A 17,262-nucleotide genomic window follows, 5' to 3' on the forward strand; every position below is an offset into this window, starting at 1 on the left:
CTTTTGATCTTATACATTCTAATTTTTAGGGTCCTGCACATGTTCCCACTAAGGGGGGATCTAAATATTTTGTCATATTTGTAGATGATTTTTCTCGATATACTTGGATTTATCTGCTTCACCATAGGTCTGAACTTATGTTTATTTACCAAACATTTCATAAAATAATTGAAACATAGTTCAATCCCATTGTCAAAGTCTTTCGAATAGATAATGCTCAAGAATATAATGATAAATCTTTCTTATCCTTTTTAGACAGTCATGGTACACTTCCTCAGCGGTCTTGTCCTTACACCTCTCAATAAAATGGTCGTACAGAATGAAAATATTGTCACATTCTTGATGTTGTCCGCACCCCTCTCATTTCTGCCTCTCTTCCTGAGTGCTTTTAGGGTAAGGCCGCACTCACTGCTGTGTACACCATTAATCGTATTCCTTCACCAACTACACATAATAAATCACCATTCGAGCTTCTCTATGGTCAAACTCTTGACTGCTCATCTCTTTGGGTTTTTGGTTGTGCTTGCTTTGTCTCTCTTCCTCCTCATGAATGAACAAAGCTCCAGCCTTGTGCTTGTCTCTATTGTTTCCTTGGTTATGGTGTATCTCAAAAGGGGTTTTGCTACTATGATCCCATTTCTCATCGCCTTCGTGTCTCCATCATGTTAAGTTTTTGGAACATCGTCCTTTCACGAGTCTTCAGCAGTTTCTTGTGTCCTTTTCCTTAGAGTCTCCTATTTTCATTGATCTTTTTCTCCCTCTCTATCCTGAACTTGTGGAGGATTCTTCAACATCGGTTGCCTCTCCAGACGACTCATCTCTGGTTCTGTCCTCGGCATATGACCCGCCTGTCTTGGATCTTATGGCACCACCCTCTCCTGAGTCTCCTATTGGTCCTAAACTTCGTCGTTTCACTCGGGTAAGCATTTCTCCCCCTTATCTCACTAATTATCACTACTCTTTTGCTCTTGCCACACTCTATGAACCTTACACCTATCGTGAGGCCCATACTAACCCTCTTTGGCAGCAAACTATGAACGAAGAACTAGATGCCCTTCATCAGAATCACACTTAGGATATGGTTGATTTGCCTCCTGATTAGTCTGTAGTAAGTTGTAGGTGGGTTTAAAAGATCAAGACCAAGGCTGATGGATCTATTGAACGGTACAAGGCTTGCCTAGTTGCCAAGGGCTTTACTCAGGAGTATGGCATTGACTATGAGGAAATATTTGCTCATATTGCTCACCTTACATTTGTCAGATGTCTCATTGCTATGGCTGTTATTCACCGTTGGCCTATTTATCAAATGGGTGTAAAGAATGCTTTCCTTAATGGAGACCTCCAAGAAGAAGTATACATGCAGCCACCCCCTGGCTATCCACACTCAGGCAGTCAAGTTTGTTGCCTTTGCCGTGCTTTTTATGGCCTTAAGCAGGCTCTTCGCTCTTGGTTTGAAAATTTTAGCTCAGTTGTTGTTCAGCAGGGTTTCACTTCAAGTCCTCATTACAATGCTCTCTTTGTCCGAAGATCCTCTGCTGGTATCACTCTTATTCTTTTTTATGTTGATGATATGATTATTACTAGAGATGATTCTACAGGTATCCGCTCTCTTCAGCACTTCCTTAGTCAGCATTTTGAGATGAAAGATCTGGGCACTCTCAGCTATTTTCTTGGGCTTAAGATTAACTCATCCTCTGATGGATACTATCTTTCCCAAGCTAAATATGCTTATGATTTTCTCTCCAAAGCCGTTATCACCGACAACAAGACTATTTCCACTTCCTTGGAATGCAATGCAAAGCTCACACCCTTGGATGGTGAACCTATATCCAATGCTACTCATTATCGTTAGTTGGTTGGTAGTCTAATCTATCTGATTGTTACTCGTTTGGATATTTCACATGCCGTGGATATGGTTAGTAAGTTCATGGATACCCCTCATTCTATCCACTATGCTGCCGTTCTTCGGATTCTCCGATATGTCAAGGGCACACTTTATCATGGTCTTTACTACTCGTCTAATCTTCTCTCGAGCTTCATGCTTATTCAGATGCAGACTGGGCAGGTGATCCAACTAATTGATACTCTATAACAGGTGTCTGTTTCCTGTTGTGTACTTCTCTTGTCTCGTGGTGTAGCAAGAAGCAGGACGTGGTTTCCCGTTCAGTACTAAGGTTGAGTATCGTGCCCTTGCTAACACCACCTATGAGCTTGTTTGGCTTTGTTGGCTCTTGACTGACATGGATGCTCCACAGCCCACTGCCACTCTTCTTTATTGTGACAATCGTAGTTCTATCTACATTGCTCATAATGATATCTTCCATGAACGCACCAAGCACATTGAGATCGACTGCCATATCACTCGCCAGCATCTCAAGAAAGGAAATCTCAAGTTGGTCTCCATCTTCTCTGCTGACCAGCCTATTGATATCTTTACCAAGACTCACCCACTTGGTCGCCTTCAAGATCTTATATCCAAACTCCAGTTGGCTTCCTCCTTGCCACCTCGAGTTTGAAGGGGGATGTTAGTGTATAACTTAGACTAGATTAGTCCATTGGGCTTGGTCCAGTATACTGTACTTGTAGTTTACTCATATTACTTATACTGCACACATACCTAGCCTATATAAGGCTCTCTATTGTACATTATTATTTACATAGAATATATAGACTATTCAATCTTTCTTTCTTACTTTATATTCTTAACAACTACGTAAGATCATCCCAATTTACTCTTTTACTCGAAAGGATTCAGACAACCTCATATTGGTCTTTATTAGATATGATATTTTTTCACAAGATGATCTTGGCAATTTCAACCATATTCAATGGAGATGTGCATCTTTCATTTGCACTTGGTTTTCAATTTTACTTCAGATCAAGCATCTTCATTCATTTTGGCCAAGTATAACAACCACGATGATTGATAACCTTCTCTATTAACTTTCTTTTTAGACTCTCATCTTTAAGTGTCCATTGAAAATTGTCTAGTAGAAACTAGAAAGTGATGAGGATCTGCGTCTTTCTTTATGTCTTAAAAAAAAAAAAAAAAAAAAGTTTAACAAAGTTTCAGTCTCTGTTTTCTTTTTTTAATTTTATTTATTTATTGCCTTAATTTGAGTTTGTTTTAGGTTTTTTCCTGGTTGTTCTATTTTGGTCATTTGACTAGGTGTAGCGATCAGCTGGTAATTTTTGGTTGCTTAGGAATCCTCTGTTTTTTCTTCAGATTTTTTATAATCTATTTGACTTTAATTTTCTAATTTTATCCGTTGGGTTACTGCGAAATTATCTGTATTTTTTATTCGTTTTCTTAACTGTTTGGTTACTTACCCCCAACAAAAAAAGGAAAAAAGAAAAAGGTCAATGGTTACCGTGGAAGTGGAATTGAAGAAAGAAAGAAAAAAGAAAAAAGGAAAATAAAAAGAAAAAGGTCTTGTGACATGGCTATGTTGGCTGGTTCTACCTACGACCCCATACATGTTATTTTATTTTTATAAAAATACGATGTTTAGAATAATTTCGTAACAAATTAGAGGTAGTAAGTTATTAACGGTTGTTATTAATAAATAAAAATGTAATTTTAATAGTAGACTCATATTAAAATATGTAATAAATTTTTATCTTGCTATCTAGAATTTCTTCTTCTTCTCTTTTTTTTTTTTTGGTAAAAAAAAAAGTGTTCATTTTATTTTATATTAATTAAATAATTTATTATTTTAATTGCTATCTAGAATTTCTTCTTCTTCTCTTTTTTTTTTTTTGGTAAAAAAAAAAGTGTTCATTTTATTTTATATTAATTAAATAATTTATTATTTTAATATTGTGACATGTAAGTAGTCCGTTAAACATATAAACATTTTCCGTTGAGGAGATGATGTTACGATGACAAACATTTTCTGTCAAAAGACCTAGCGAATATATTAAGTTATTAACTCAGTTTAATTTATGAAGATAATGTAAGAATCCCATATTTATAGGGATAAAAAAATGTGATTTTTTGCCTCTGTGTATTTGTGGACAGAGATGTTGTGCGAGAACAGAGCACAATATGGTGTGTATGAGTGCGTAGAAACTAAAAATTGATTTTTTTAAGGGTGAGATGCAACTAAATTTATTTCAGGGTAAAATACTATTTTGGTCCTTAAATTATATAAAAAGTTTGCTTTTCATCTCTGAACTTTAAAAAGTTTATTTTTTTTCTCTAAATTATTGATAAAGATTTTAGGAACCAAAAGTTTAGGGATAAAATAGGATTTTATATAAATAAATTTTATTTTTCGTTTGTATGTTTCATTCTAAAAATATACGTAACCAATCTTAATTAATCTATTGAGAATTTATAACCAATTTTTTGATGAAGAACCTATATATAACCAATTTAAAAAATTTTGGAAGTAAAACTGTATTTACAATTTACATTCGGAAAAAGGATTCAAACGATATAGTTTTCTAGATAATGCCAGGGAAACTAAATATAGTCAGATAGTGAAATTTATATGTAAACATGCTTATAGCCCCAACGACAAAACATTACCTAGGATATAATTCAATTATTGAGACCTCGTACTTGTTCCGCTGGAACTATTGTCCTGTTGTATTAAAGTATGCTACCAAATAAACCCGTAATCAACATACGTTGTTGCTTTTCAAGCTCTTTTATTTCTGAACTCTATGTCAAAGTTTTATTTACTTCGAAATTAGCTTCTTTAAGCTAGTGAATTAAAGGTAAAAAGAGAACAACTTATGGACCATTATTTTCTAGACGGAATTACACCCAAAACAGACGATTGTATAAAGAAACAATAATTCTAGGATGACCCCTTAGCACAACTTACTTGGGTGATTTGATTACTTTTCTAACCACTAGTCAACAACAAAACAAGTTGTGGTGAAGAGTATTGGCAAAGAAAGGTTCCTAGAATTATTGGCTAATAAAAGCAAAGAAAAAATGAAGAAAATTCTTAAAATTCGTGAACTCTGACTATATGAACTTTACCCACGTTGGGATTTATTTTTCCTATGTAGGGAGGACTTAAAATCTTAAATACAAGTCCTTTACGGGTAAACAAAAAAATCGTGGTCCAATCCTACTTAATGTCATAAAGAAATCTTGAGTTTACTTGTATTGCAAGTATTTCCATACTTGTTTGAATAAGATATATTTAGATAGACGATAAATACCTAATTTGTAGTAGATTTATTGTAATAGAAAGAGCCTAGTAGAAAATAGGCTAAAATATTATCTTCGTCCTCATATTTTGAAGTAACAGTTAATTTCCTCTTTTTTTTTTTTTTTTGACATTTTAGTAGAATTCAATTTGGTCATTGTTATTTTTGTATGTTTTTAGACCCCTTAAAACATAATTGGATTAACCTAGCCAAGTCGTTACTTAGTCCAAATTCCAGATCTAGGTTATCACAATCAAACAATCATATCATGCATAGCAGTGAAAAAATAAATAACACAATGATATGATGACCCAAGAAAACCAAACCGGTAAAAAACTTGGGGAGGATTTAACCTAGCTATCCTTAAGGTAAACTTGAATCCATTATAGAAAGAATTAAAGTTTTACAATAGAATTTAGACCACTAACATTCTATTACTACCCACCAGTAGAAACTTACTAATATGATCACGTGCAAGCTCCGAGACCACGGACTCTTTCTTTCTTGGATTCTCCAGCAAGTACAAGCACATCCGATTGTGTATCTTTAAACTCTTATGGCAGCAACTAAATGATTATCAAGTTCTTGAATGAATCATATATGCATAGCAGTGAAAAAATAAATAACACAATGATATGATGACCCAGGAAAACCAAACCGGTAAAAAACTTGGGGAGGATTTAACCTAGCTATCCTTAAGGTAAACTTGAATCCATTATAGAAAGAATTAAAGTTTTACAATAGAATTTAGACCACTAACATTCTATTACTACCCACTAGTAGAAACTTACTAATATGATCACGTGCAAGCTCCGAGACCACGGACTCTTTCTTTCTTGGATTCTCCAGCAAGTACAAGCACATCCGATTGTGTATCTTTAAACTCTTATGGCAGCAACTAAATGATTATCAAGTTCTTGAATGAATCTCCTTCTTGATAATCCTAAGCTTGTGTAAAAGAAAGTTTCTCACAGATCTCACAAGAGATTTACACAAACCGTAATATGAGCAACCTCTAAAACATGGCTAAGGTTTGCCATATTTACCTAGGACAAAACATAAAACCCTAAACGTTTTAAATGAGATAGGGTTGAGTTGGAATTCTGCAGAAAAAATGCATTCTGCCCGATTCTCGATTGATTGAGCCTAAACTTCGATCGATCGAGCCAGGCCGAAATGAATAGTAACTTCTACATCAGCTCAATTCCAATTTTACATAAAAGACACAAATTTGAGCAAGCCTAAATAAGACTAAATAACCTGCTTTGATCATGATTTGTCAACATTACACATTAGAGTTCTAAATACATAAATTCCTAAATCTTTAAAACCTAACAAACTCCCCTTTTAGCAATCCGTGACAAACACAAATTAAAAGCTCAAAGTTTACAAATAAAAGCCCTTTACAAAAAAATGCTCATTACAACAAATTCAATCCTAACTACTCTCCATCAGTTGCAAGTGTAGACAGCAACTCAATTGAATCAACCTGTATATTTCTTGAAACACTAAACAAAATGCATAAACGCACGTGTGGAAAAATACAAGTAAACAAAATTAATTCTTGATTTCACACAACACAAAATAAAGACATATATCAATGAATAACTCATAAATATAAATCAATAAGCAGTGAAACAAGAAACAGAATAAATGAATCTCCCCCTAACATGAATAGCCCAACAAAAAACATCAAAAACCAAAAAAAAAAATGTAAATACAAGGTGCAACTCCTAGAAACAAACGAATCACCACAGGCTCCAAACAATCAAAACTCCCCCAATCAACAAAAACTCTACAAGCTACTACAAAAATGCTACTCCCCCTTTTTGTGACCGAATGCCAAAGGGCAATCAGAATCCATCATCAAAAGAAGGTGGCGTAAGAGATCATCTAAAATGCACTAACTCTGCATGCAAAGTACAAAACTCATCGAGCAAGTCCACCAAAATATGTCCATGAGCCGCTCGAACGGTCAAGACATGATCCAACGTACGTTGAATGTCTGAATCATTCGAAGCAGTCGGTGGAGGAACATCAGCAGCAGCAGCAGCACCAGACGTCTCAGCCTGTGCATCACCTGTATAAGTGGGAGGAGGGAGAACAGCACCAGAAAGCTTAACTCTAGCTCTCAAGTGAGCAGCCCTCTGCCGAAGGAAAGAGGCACCTATGGAACCTCGATCTGACCATAAAATCTCTATTTTTCGTTGTCATGATAACCACAATAGTTATGGTTAGCTGATATCATTTTCATTTATATATGTCATTAATAATAGGCTTCTAGTATTTAAGCATATTTATACATTTCCATGTATAGCTTTCCAAGCACCCACTAAAAAATAAAGCATTTTCTATATGCTTCCAAACAGAGCATTTAATTTGCCAGCAACCTTTAACCCATTGTCTTGCTTATATATCAAATTTTTCGTTGTCATGATAACCACAATAGTTATGGTTAGCTGATATCATTTTCATTTATATATGTCATTAATAATAGGCTTCTAGTATTTAAGCATATTTATACATTTCCATGTATAGCTTTCCAAGCACCCACTAAAAAATAAAGCATTTTCTATATGCTTCCAAACAGAGCATTTAATTTGCCAGCAACCTTTAACCCATTGTCTTGCTTATATATCAATAGCATCCGGTGAAATAACAACGGATTCCTTGCAATATGATTTGGCTACAATTGAAGCCGCGACAGACAACTTCGCAGATGATAACAAGCTGGGTAGTGGTGGCTTTGGTGAGGTTTTCAAGGTATGGAAACTTTTGGTGTAATTTTATTTTTATTGCTATTAGTTTTTATTTTGAAGAAAGTACTTTGCCAAACTAATGAGTGAGAGAGTACTCATTTAGTATTATGAACTCAACGCTTGGGAAATCCAAACAATTCAAAAATTCAGAAGCTTCTTGGGAATATATAGACTGTGTGAAATGAATTGCACTAATTGGGGTTAGTATATATTCTCAGGGTACACTTCCCAACAAACAAGAAATAGCTGTGAAAAGACTCTCGCAAAACTCTCGACAAGGTGGTGAAGAATTTAAAAATGAGGTCTTGTTGGTAGCCAAACTTCAACATAGAAATCTAGTTAGGCTTTTGGGATACTGTTTGGAAGGAGAAGAAAAGTTACTTGTTTACGAATTTGTGCCCAACAAAAGCCTTGACTACTTTTTATTTGGTTAGTCACTTCTAAGCTAATATATATATATATACTTCCTTGTTTGTCATGTAACATGTATCAATAAGTTTATATTTCAATTTTTATGTTGCTTAACGAATTTAGTGTTGTGGAGCTGGCGAAGATGCAAGAGATAGAGTAATATATATATATATATATGTATGTATGTATGTATTTTAATTTGATAATTGATATGTATAATCTAACATGAATATTGAATTTTGATGAGTGTGTAGACCCTGAGAAGCAAAGCTTATTGGATTAGTCAAGCCGTTACAATATTATTGGAGGAGTTGCTCGAGGAATCCTTTATCTTCACGAGGATTCTAGGCTTAGAGTTATACATCGTGATCTTAAGGCTAGCAATATATTGCTAGATGCAAATTTGAATCCAAAAATTTCAGATTTTGGCATGGCAAAATTTTTTGGAGTTGATGAAACCCAAGGGAACACCAGTAAGATTGTTGGAACATTGTAAGTACTAGATTATATAAAGAATTTGTCAACTTTTTTTTTTTCATCCTAACAAATTAATCACATGAAAATGGGAAACACAATTCTTTCTAACCTCGTAAATTTTGTATCATGTCATTTATGGACAATCTAGAGATGCATTGTTACCACAACATTCCCTGCATCATAATTAGATATAATCCGTGCAATACTTATATGTGAAAGTTAGCTTTAAATGTAACCAATGATCGATATACAATTATACATTTAAGTACTAGATAAAGTCTTAAGGTTTTATAGTCTCTTTATAATATTACTGAGTTGATGATGCTAGTTTGCAGTGGTTACATGTCTCCAGAATATGCAATGCATGGGCAGTTTTTTGTAAAATCTGATATATATAGTTTTGGTGTCCTTATACTGAAAATTTTAAGTGGCAAAAAAATTAGTGCATTCGGTCAATCAGATACAGCCGAGGACTTGTTGAGCTATGTGAGTGGATCACATATTCCAGAACTCATTTTCTGTTATTATTTCCTATACATCAACTCTAAGTCAGAGGGAAACGAAATTGATATTTTAAAAATACTCACCAAATTGATGCAGGCTTGGAAACACTGGAGCAATGGATCATACTTGGACGTGCTAGATTCGGATATGAGAGATTCTTGCTCGAGAAATGAAGTTATCCAATGCATCCATATTGGCTTACTTTGTGTTCAGGAAAATCCTGCTGATAGACCCTCAATGGCAACAATAATTCTTATGCTTAACAGTGGCTCTGTTACTTTGCCATCACCTCAAAAGCCACCTTTTTTCCTTATAGTAGAACAGAGCAGAACATGCCAACAATAGAGATGGAGTCAGATAAATCTTCTAGCACGAACATGCCAACAATAGAGGTGAACTCAGATAAATCTTCAAGCAAATCAGTGCAATGGTCTGTCAATGAAGCATCAATTACTGAACTGTACCCTCGATAGCGTTTGTAGTAAGGAATTCTCCAAAGCTAGTCTCTCTTTTCTAAGTCATGGAACTCGAACACTATAATACACACGACCGTTCTGTAAGAAATTGAGCCTTCATGTATGGTAATAAACGTTTGCTATAATTTGTAATATTAATTATTGAGAAAAGAATACAAAATAATGCTACCCTAGTTGTACTCAATTTTTATTGCTACAAGACTACCACAAACAGATTTGGGTTGTGGCTATTTGTCATGTTGGCGTCGTTATTTCCGCTCACTATTTGCGAGCAATAGTTTACTCTTTTGTAGTACATCTCTAGCAGAATGTCGACACATCTTAAACACCTTATCTTTGTGTGAGACTGCATCGGAGCTGAATATTAACAATTAGAAGACCACCATGTTCTTTAGCAATTAATACACAAATTGAGAGATTGTTAACTCCATTAAAACAGCAAAGCAAGTTAGTAGTGAGAAGGAATATGATAGACATTTGGGCCTACTTGCTATATGGTGGGACGTAACAAATGCCCTGCTTTTGTAACAATTAAGGAACTGGAAAAAGTTGTAGTCCGGAAGGAGAAACCCCTTTCACAAGCAGGTAGGGAGATTTTGATCAAAGCCGGCTCAATCTTTCTCAACTAATGGCATGATATTTTTTTATTTTTTTATATTTTTATTTAACTGGAAAACTTTGTAGGAACCACGCAAGGATGATGAGCAGCTTTTAGTGGGGGCTAATGATTTGAGGAGAAGAAACTTCACTAGTTAAATTAGACCAAATTGTGCATAGGTTACAGGGGTATATGGGATTTTGTGATTTCATTGTTTCAACCTGGCAATGCTAGCAAAGCAGGGATGACTACTACTAAAAAAAAAAAAAAAAACAGTAAAATTCTCCATTTTTAGATTCTCATATTCCTCAAAATGGTCATTTTTCTTAGAAATGTATCTTGGCGTAAAGGACCGTGTTAGAGAAGGTACTAATATGTTGAGATGGCAAAGGAGACAAAATTGGAATTTGGCAAGAGTATTGGTTGCCTACGCACACTTACTTTAAGGTCATCCCTCCATGTACAATGCCCCCTAGAATAGCAAAGTTGAGGGCCCTAATTGATCTCGATTCTCACTACTGGAAAGTGTCTTTCATTGATCAATTTTTTTCCTCATGAAGTAGGTGCCATCAAAGGGATTCCTTTGAGAAATTGGGACTCTATTGACGTACTGATTTGGTTTGTTAATAATTCAGGGCAATATTCTATTAAAGTGCTAATGCTATGCTTTGTTTTCAAATATTCTAGCAGCATTCTTAGTTAATCCTAAAACAATTCATGATCCCACCACTTATTGAGAATTTTGGAAATTTCAAGTAGCCAACAGAATTAAGTTATTCCTATGAAGGCATGCAATGACCCCTATGCTCTATGGTCTTGCTTAGTGACTAGCGAAACATGTAGAAGTTGCTTGTGTGAAGCATGCTTAAAGCTTCCCAACCTTCTCTTCTTTGATGTCACTGTTTATGTGCCTGACCTCCAGAGGAAACTTGACTTGTTGATCTGCACTACCCGTTGGTTTTTATGGAATCATAGAAATGAGACATGCTTGAGACTTTGTAATATGTGTTCATCTCCGGACACTTCGGTTCGGAAAGTAGCAAACTTTGCGGTTCATTTCCTGGAAATGAATGGGGGAGCTTTTTGTTTCTTAAGTCTGTACAAAGTGTTTTTGCCTTTGATATTGGGTTACATTTAATTAGGTTTGCATTTAATGCCGAAAGGTTGAAACTTATTATTATTATGAATGCTAGTGTAAAATAGTGGATATAAACCTGTTTTTAAGAAAATATTTTTGACTATTGCATATTTTTGGTGTAATGGCTAATTTACAAATATAAATATTTATAAGATGCAAAAGGCAAAGTCCGAGTTTAAGTCTACTGAAAAGAATTTTATATACATATACACTTAAATTAATGGCATGTTTGGATGTTTAAAAAATGAGGGGGAGTAGAGTAGAGGGAGGGAGAGTAATGCAATTACCTTGTTTGGAAGTTTTTTAAAGAATGAGGGGGAGGGGTTTGGAGGAGTTTGGAGGGGTTTGGACTCCCGCTAACCCTCCAATTTTAATTCCCCCAAATTGGAGAGATTTGGAGGGGGAGTAGAGTATATAAACTATTGACCAAGTAAATTACCTAATTTACCCTTATTATATTAACAAAATTACACAAGGGGAAGGGCTAATTACTCCCTTCCCCCTTACTAATTTTAAAAACATCCAAATAATGTGGAGGTGAATCATTCTCCTCTACTCTCCTCCCCACTACTCCCCTTCCCTCTACTCCCCTCTACTCTCCTCCCTCTCTAAACTTCCAAACAAGTCATAAATTAGATTAAAATTTGTAAAATTAGTAAAATTAAAAAAAAAAAAAAAAAGAAATGATATTTTCCATTTCCAAATTTCCGATATTTTCTCTGCTAATGACTTTTCTATTCTTTTGTTTTACTTTTCCCCAACTTTGACTGGGTCCCTCCACAAGTCCTTTGTTTTGTTTTTTCTTCCTATGATATCGATATGATCACATTTATAAGGCCAGCAGGTTCTTGAATAATGGCTTGTTTGGAAGTTTAGAGAGGGAGGAGAGTAGAGGAGAGTAGAGGGAAGGGGAGTAGTGGGGAGGAAAGTAGAGGAGAATGATTCACCTCCAACTTATTTGGATGTTTTTAAAATTAGTAAGGGGAAAGGAAGTAATTAGCCCTTCCCCTTGTGTAATTTTGTTAATATAATAAGGGTAAATTAGGTAATTTACTTGGTCAATAGTTTATGTACTCTACTCCTTCTCCAAATCTCTCCAATTTGGGGAAATTAAAATTGGGGGGCTAGAGGGAGTCCAAACCCCTCCAAACCCCTCCCCCTCATTCTTTAAAAAACTTCCAAACAAGGTAATTGCATTACTCTCCCTCCCTCTACTCTACTCCCCCTCATTTTTTAAACATCCAAACATGCCATAAAAGTCGCTTCACGTGTTTTCAAGTATTGAATGTTATCAAAGACCAACCTCTACCGAGTGCCACCTCAATTAAAAGCTTTTAACTTAACCAAATAACAAATAACTATTGCTAACCAAAGTTAACTATGGTTCAAAAACAAAAAAAAAAAGGCACCAAATCCTCATCCTCATATCTGGATTTTGGATAACGCCAAACACCGTTACTTTCATTTTCTCTTCTTCCTCTCTCTTTTCTGTCTTGTTCCTCTCCCCTTATTCTCCCTCTGTTCTGTGAGTTCTCTTTCTCAAAAATTAATTTTATTTGAGTGGTTATAATCCCTAACAGCCAAACATCGTTACTTTCATAATACCCTTTACAAATAATCCCAAAGTACCAGAAAAATCAACACAATAACAATACCAAAATCTCTGAATCCATAAAAAACAGTATCAAAATCTCTACAAAAAAAAAATTTTTTTTTTTTTTTCTTTCAGAACCAATAGAAACCCAAAAAAAACTAGCAAAAATCCAAGCCAAACAACACACAAATACCTTTGTAAATTCCTAATGAAATCTCCTAAAAATCCCAACAAAAACCCAACAAAAATCCTAGCCAAACAACACAGAAAACCAACACAATCCCAACTATCTTCACAAGAGAAACCAGAAAAAACACATCATATCATAAGATTGGCCATGCCACGATCCACGACACTGCCGCGAGAGTCTGTTGAAGGCGAGATCTAGATTGAAGCACCACCACCTCTATTGTGTAGGTTTCGATTTGAGAGAGAGAGAGAGGGACGAGAGTCTGTTGATGGCATTGATTGCGGTGGGAATCAAGAAGATCCTTGCATGGTAGTGTTGCTGATGCCGGTGACCAAGCCATGAGTCTTGAAGGGGATCCAAAATCCAGATACAAGTATGAGGATCTCTGAAGTGTTGTAACCAAAGGGCATCTGAGGGCGTTTTTTGTTTTTGAACCATAGTTAACTTTGGTTAGAATATTTATTTGTTATTTGGTTAAGTTAAAAACTTTTACTTGAGATGGCACTTTGTAGGCCTTAGATTCTTTTTAAGCACATCTTGGCCCTTAACTGGACACTCTCTATGAACTCATTATTGACAACCACTTCTTTTAACAAAACTACCAAAGGTTCAGAGTAATTTGCCTTCTTTCCATGACTCCAAAGTAAGATCAAGAGGTTGTTATCAAAAGGAATTTGCCTTCTTTCCATGTCTCGATGATTACCCTTGTGCTCCTTTCCTTGCTTAGCAGCCTAATTAGTGAAGCTGCCCCAACTTACCAATCCCACTACTGTTCAGACGCAACTTTCGCCCCCAACAGCACCTACCAGTCCAACCTCAACCTCGTCCTCTCTTCCCTTTCCTCCAATTCCTCCATTAAAAGTGGTTTCTATAACATCACAGTCGGCCAAAACTCTTCCAGCAACACAATTTATGGCCTCTTTCTCTGCCGTGGCGATGTCACCACCGAAGTCTGCCAAGACTGTGTGGCCACAGCTACCAAAAACATAGTCCAACAATACTGTCCTAGAAGAAGTTGGGTCGTGATATGGTATAACGAGTGTATGTTACGCTACTCAGAACCAAACTACTTCTTTATTATGAATGATCCAAGTGTTTCTAAGTGTACGGACAACACCCCTGTAGCTGAATTGGATGGCTTTAATAAGCTACTAGCAATCGTGTTTGATGACTTGGTGACCCGAGCCAAAGTGCTCAGCTAGGTGCTAAGATGTTTGCTACGAAAGAAGCCGCGTTTTCTTCTTCTCTAACGCTGTATAGCCTGGTTCAGTGCACGCCTGACCTCTCCAGCTTCGATTGTAATAAGTGTCTTCAGGGAGCAATAGCAAACCTGCCGACTTATATACTAGTTGTAATGTTAGGTACGATGTGCATCCATTTTACCGGATCATACCTTCACTACCTCCAGCAACAGGTTTGGTCACCAGAACCAATAAAGGTAATAGCAAAACTGATGTAGAACAGACAGCACATGCCTTCCTTGAACAGCAGGGGCGCAGGAAGTCACAACGCAAGATCAAAGGGGGGTGCCAGTAGGGGGCATCGGGGTAACAGTGTCGGAATTGCATGAAATTTGGCAGGTTGAAGGGAAAATCAGTAGTTTATGATTCTGCAGTTAACTCAATTTTGCCATTTTTGGTAAAATTCGGTAATTTTGTCCCCTAATCGCTTAATTAGCGCGAATTAGGGTTTTAACGTTTTTTCTTAGTATTTATATGTTTTGTAGCCGTCAGAGGCAAAATAGACTATTATCAATAAACACAGACTTTTGTCAAATTTTCTTCTGGTGGATTCCAGTTTATTCTCCTTGTGGATTCAGGGAAACCCCTTGTGGATTCGAGGTTTACTACCAGAAACTAACAGTTTAGTTTCTGTTCCATCAAGAGAGCATCGTGTGTGTTTCTCTTCAGGCTTCCGCGACATCAAAAACTCACTACAGAATTTACTTATACTTAAAAGCATTGGTTTAATATATATTATTTGAAATTTTTTATGAGATATGAAAAAAAATTTAATTTTTTTAGCGACTTTTTATATTTCATGATTTTAAAACTTTCTTAAAATATAGTTTATTAAAAATTGCCCAAAAGGCACCCTTAATAAGACCAACATTAAAACTATTGCAAGTTTTACTACATGAAATTAATACAAATCTCTAGTCAAACTTTTTATGTTTCACATTATGCTTTACCAATTACAATTTGTTATGTACTTATTTAAATTTCTTTATAAAATAACTAAAGTTTAAAATGAGAAAACAAAAAATCAATCACATGGCATGATTTATGGGCATAAAATGAATCACAAAAACTTGTAAATTGATGTGCTCATGGATATGATTGCTGAGATTCAACTACCTAATAAATAAATGTTTAAATTAGTTTATTTGTGATTAGTTATACATTAATTTATAATTGGTCTTACATGATAAAATGAATGTAGTGTCACAATAAATAAATTTTATGAAATGTTTTAACTTTTCAATGCAAAATAAAATTGATAGTACTTTTCTTTGAATTCATCTTTTGAATTGGTCAAAACTTAGATACAATACCTCGTGTACTATTACTTAAGTTCCATTTTTAATATTTAGCCATGTGTCTATTTAAGTAAATGAGTAAACGGCTCTCTCGAGAGTAGTCCACCCCTTCTTTTTTTGTTAGTTATCATGCACCAATGCCCTCTTTGAATAGAAATGAAGTACTTTTGGTGGGGCTGGTGATGGGCTTCTCTGTTGCATGTCAGATATTGAAGAAAATCTGGATCTTGAGCTATTGTTGTGCAAAAAGCTCTTCTCCACTCCAACCAATACCCATTACTCAAAATATTAGGAGTTTGTTTGGAAATAACTTATTTAACTTTTTGCGAAAAACTTATTGATGAAAATGTGCTAATGTTACTTGTACTTTGAAAAATTTTGAAAAAGTGAGAAATGCGGGAAAAAAATGAGATTTCAAAAAGCTATACATAAAAACTAAAAACTGTCTTTAATTTTCCACACCTTTGTTTATCTTCTCCAAAGATGAAAGCGGTAGTGAAAAAGAAATTTTGTTTTGATCGATTTGAGGCTACCATGGAAGACAAAAAAGGCATGATCTCATTTTGCGAGAAGAGCATGGGGTCTATTGAAACAAAATTAAGTGTAAAAAATGTTGAGATTTAAGAGAGAGAGAGAGAGAGACCAAAACCCACCCCAGATCTTTCACTTTCTTTCTCTGTTCACTATCATTACCCACTATTGGATCTTTGCAACATATAAGGCTTGAAAAGTTATGATTTCATCTACCAGGGTTATCCGAAAAAAATAATAATAATAAATAAGTAAATTGTCACTCTTTTGGGTATTTTCTGGATGAAGAGATCTCAACTTACTGCAATTTAAGAATCGAAAGACCAAAATCAGCAAAGAGAGAAAGGGGGACTAATGAATTGTGAGAGTTTTTCAACTCAATTCTAATTTTTAATGAGTTTTCTGATGAGAAAGCATGTGTTTTAATGCCGTGTAGTTCATTTTGATAAGTAGACACGTGGCTAGATTTTAATGAAGGAACCTAAGTAACAGTATATAAGGTTTTGTATCTAAATTTTGCTCTTCTGAATTTATACATACTCTAATCTATTGAATGGCCTTTCTTATGACGAATCAATTTTGGGTTAGCATATGTGCAATGAATTTTTTTTTTTTTTTCCTCAATTTCATACGGCGAAAACAGTACACCATTGTCAATAGCACCACAGAGACAGCAATGAATGTAACGATAGCAATGATCCTTACGGATGAGCTATGTCTTTTTCCTGCATAATCACTAAAATCTTCGTTGATTTACAAAGTAAATGAGGTAAGCAAATGGCATTTGACTCCCTAATATGGTGTCGATTTAATGTAGATTCATGAGCTCTAGTACCTAAAATAAAATAATTGTATAATAATTTAAAAAGAAAGAAA

At 35.2% G+C, this 17,262-nt stretch overlaps 2 pseudogenes; both read left to right on the plus strand.

Moving 5' to 3' along the window:
• The first annotated feature begins 1,912 nt into the window (after window positions 1-1,912).
• Window positions 1,913-10,031, plus strand: LOC136061148 (cysteine-rich receptor-like protein kinase 10; annotated as a pseudogene).
• A 3,863-nt stretch (window positions 10,032-13,894) lies between these two features.
• LOC112005962 (cysteine-rich receptor-like protein kinase 25) overlaps window positions 13,895-17,262 on the plus strand; it is a 5,439-nt pseudogene continuing 2,071 nt past the window's right edge.

This window comes from Quercus suber, unplaced genomic scaffold, assembly GCF_002906115.3.
Source record: "Quercus suber isolate HL8 unplaced genomic scaffold, Cork oak 2.0 scaffold_279, whole genome shotgun sequence".
NCBI classification, from domain to species: domain Eukaryota; kingdom Viridiplantae; phylum Streptophyta; class Magnoliopsida; order Fagales; family Fagaceae; genus Quercus; species Quercus suber.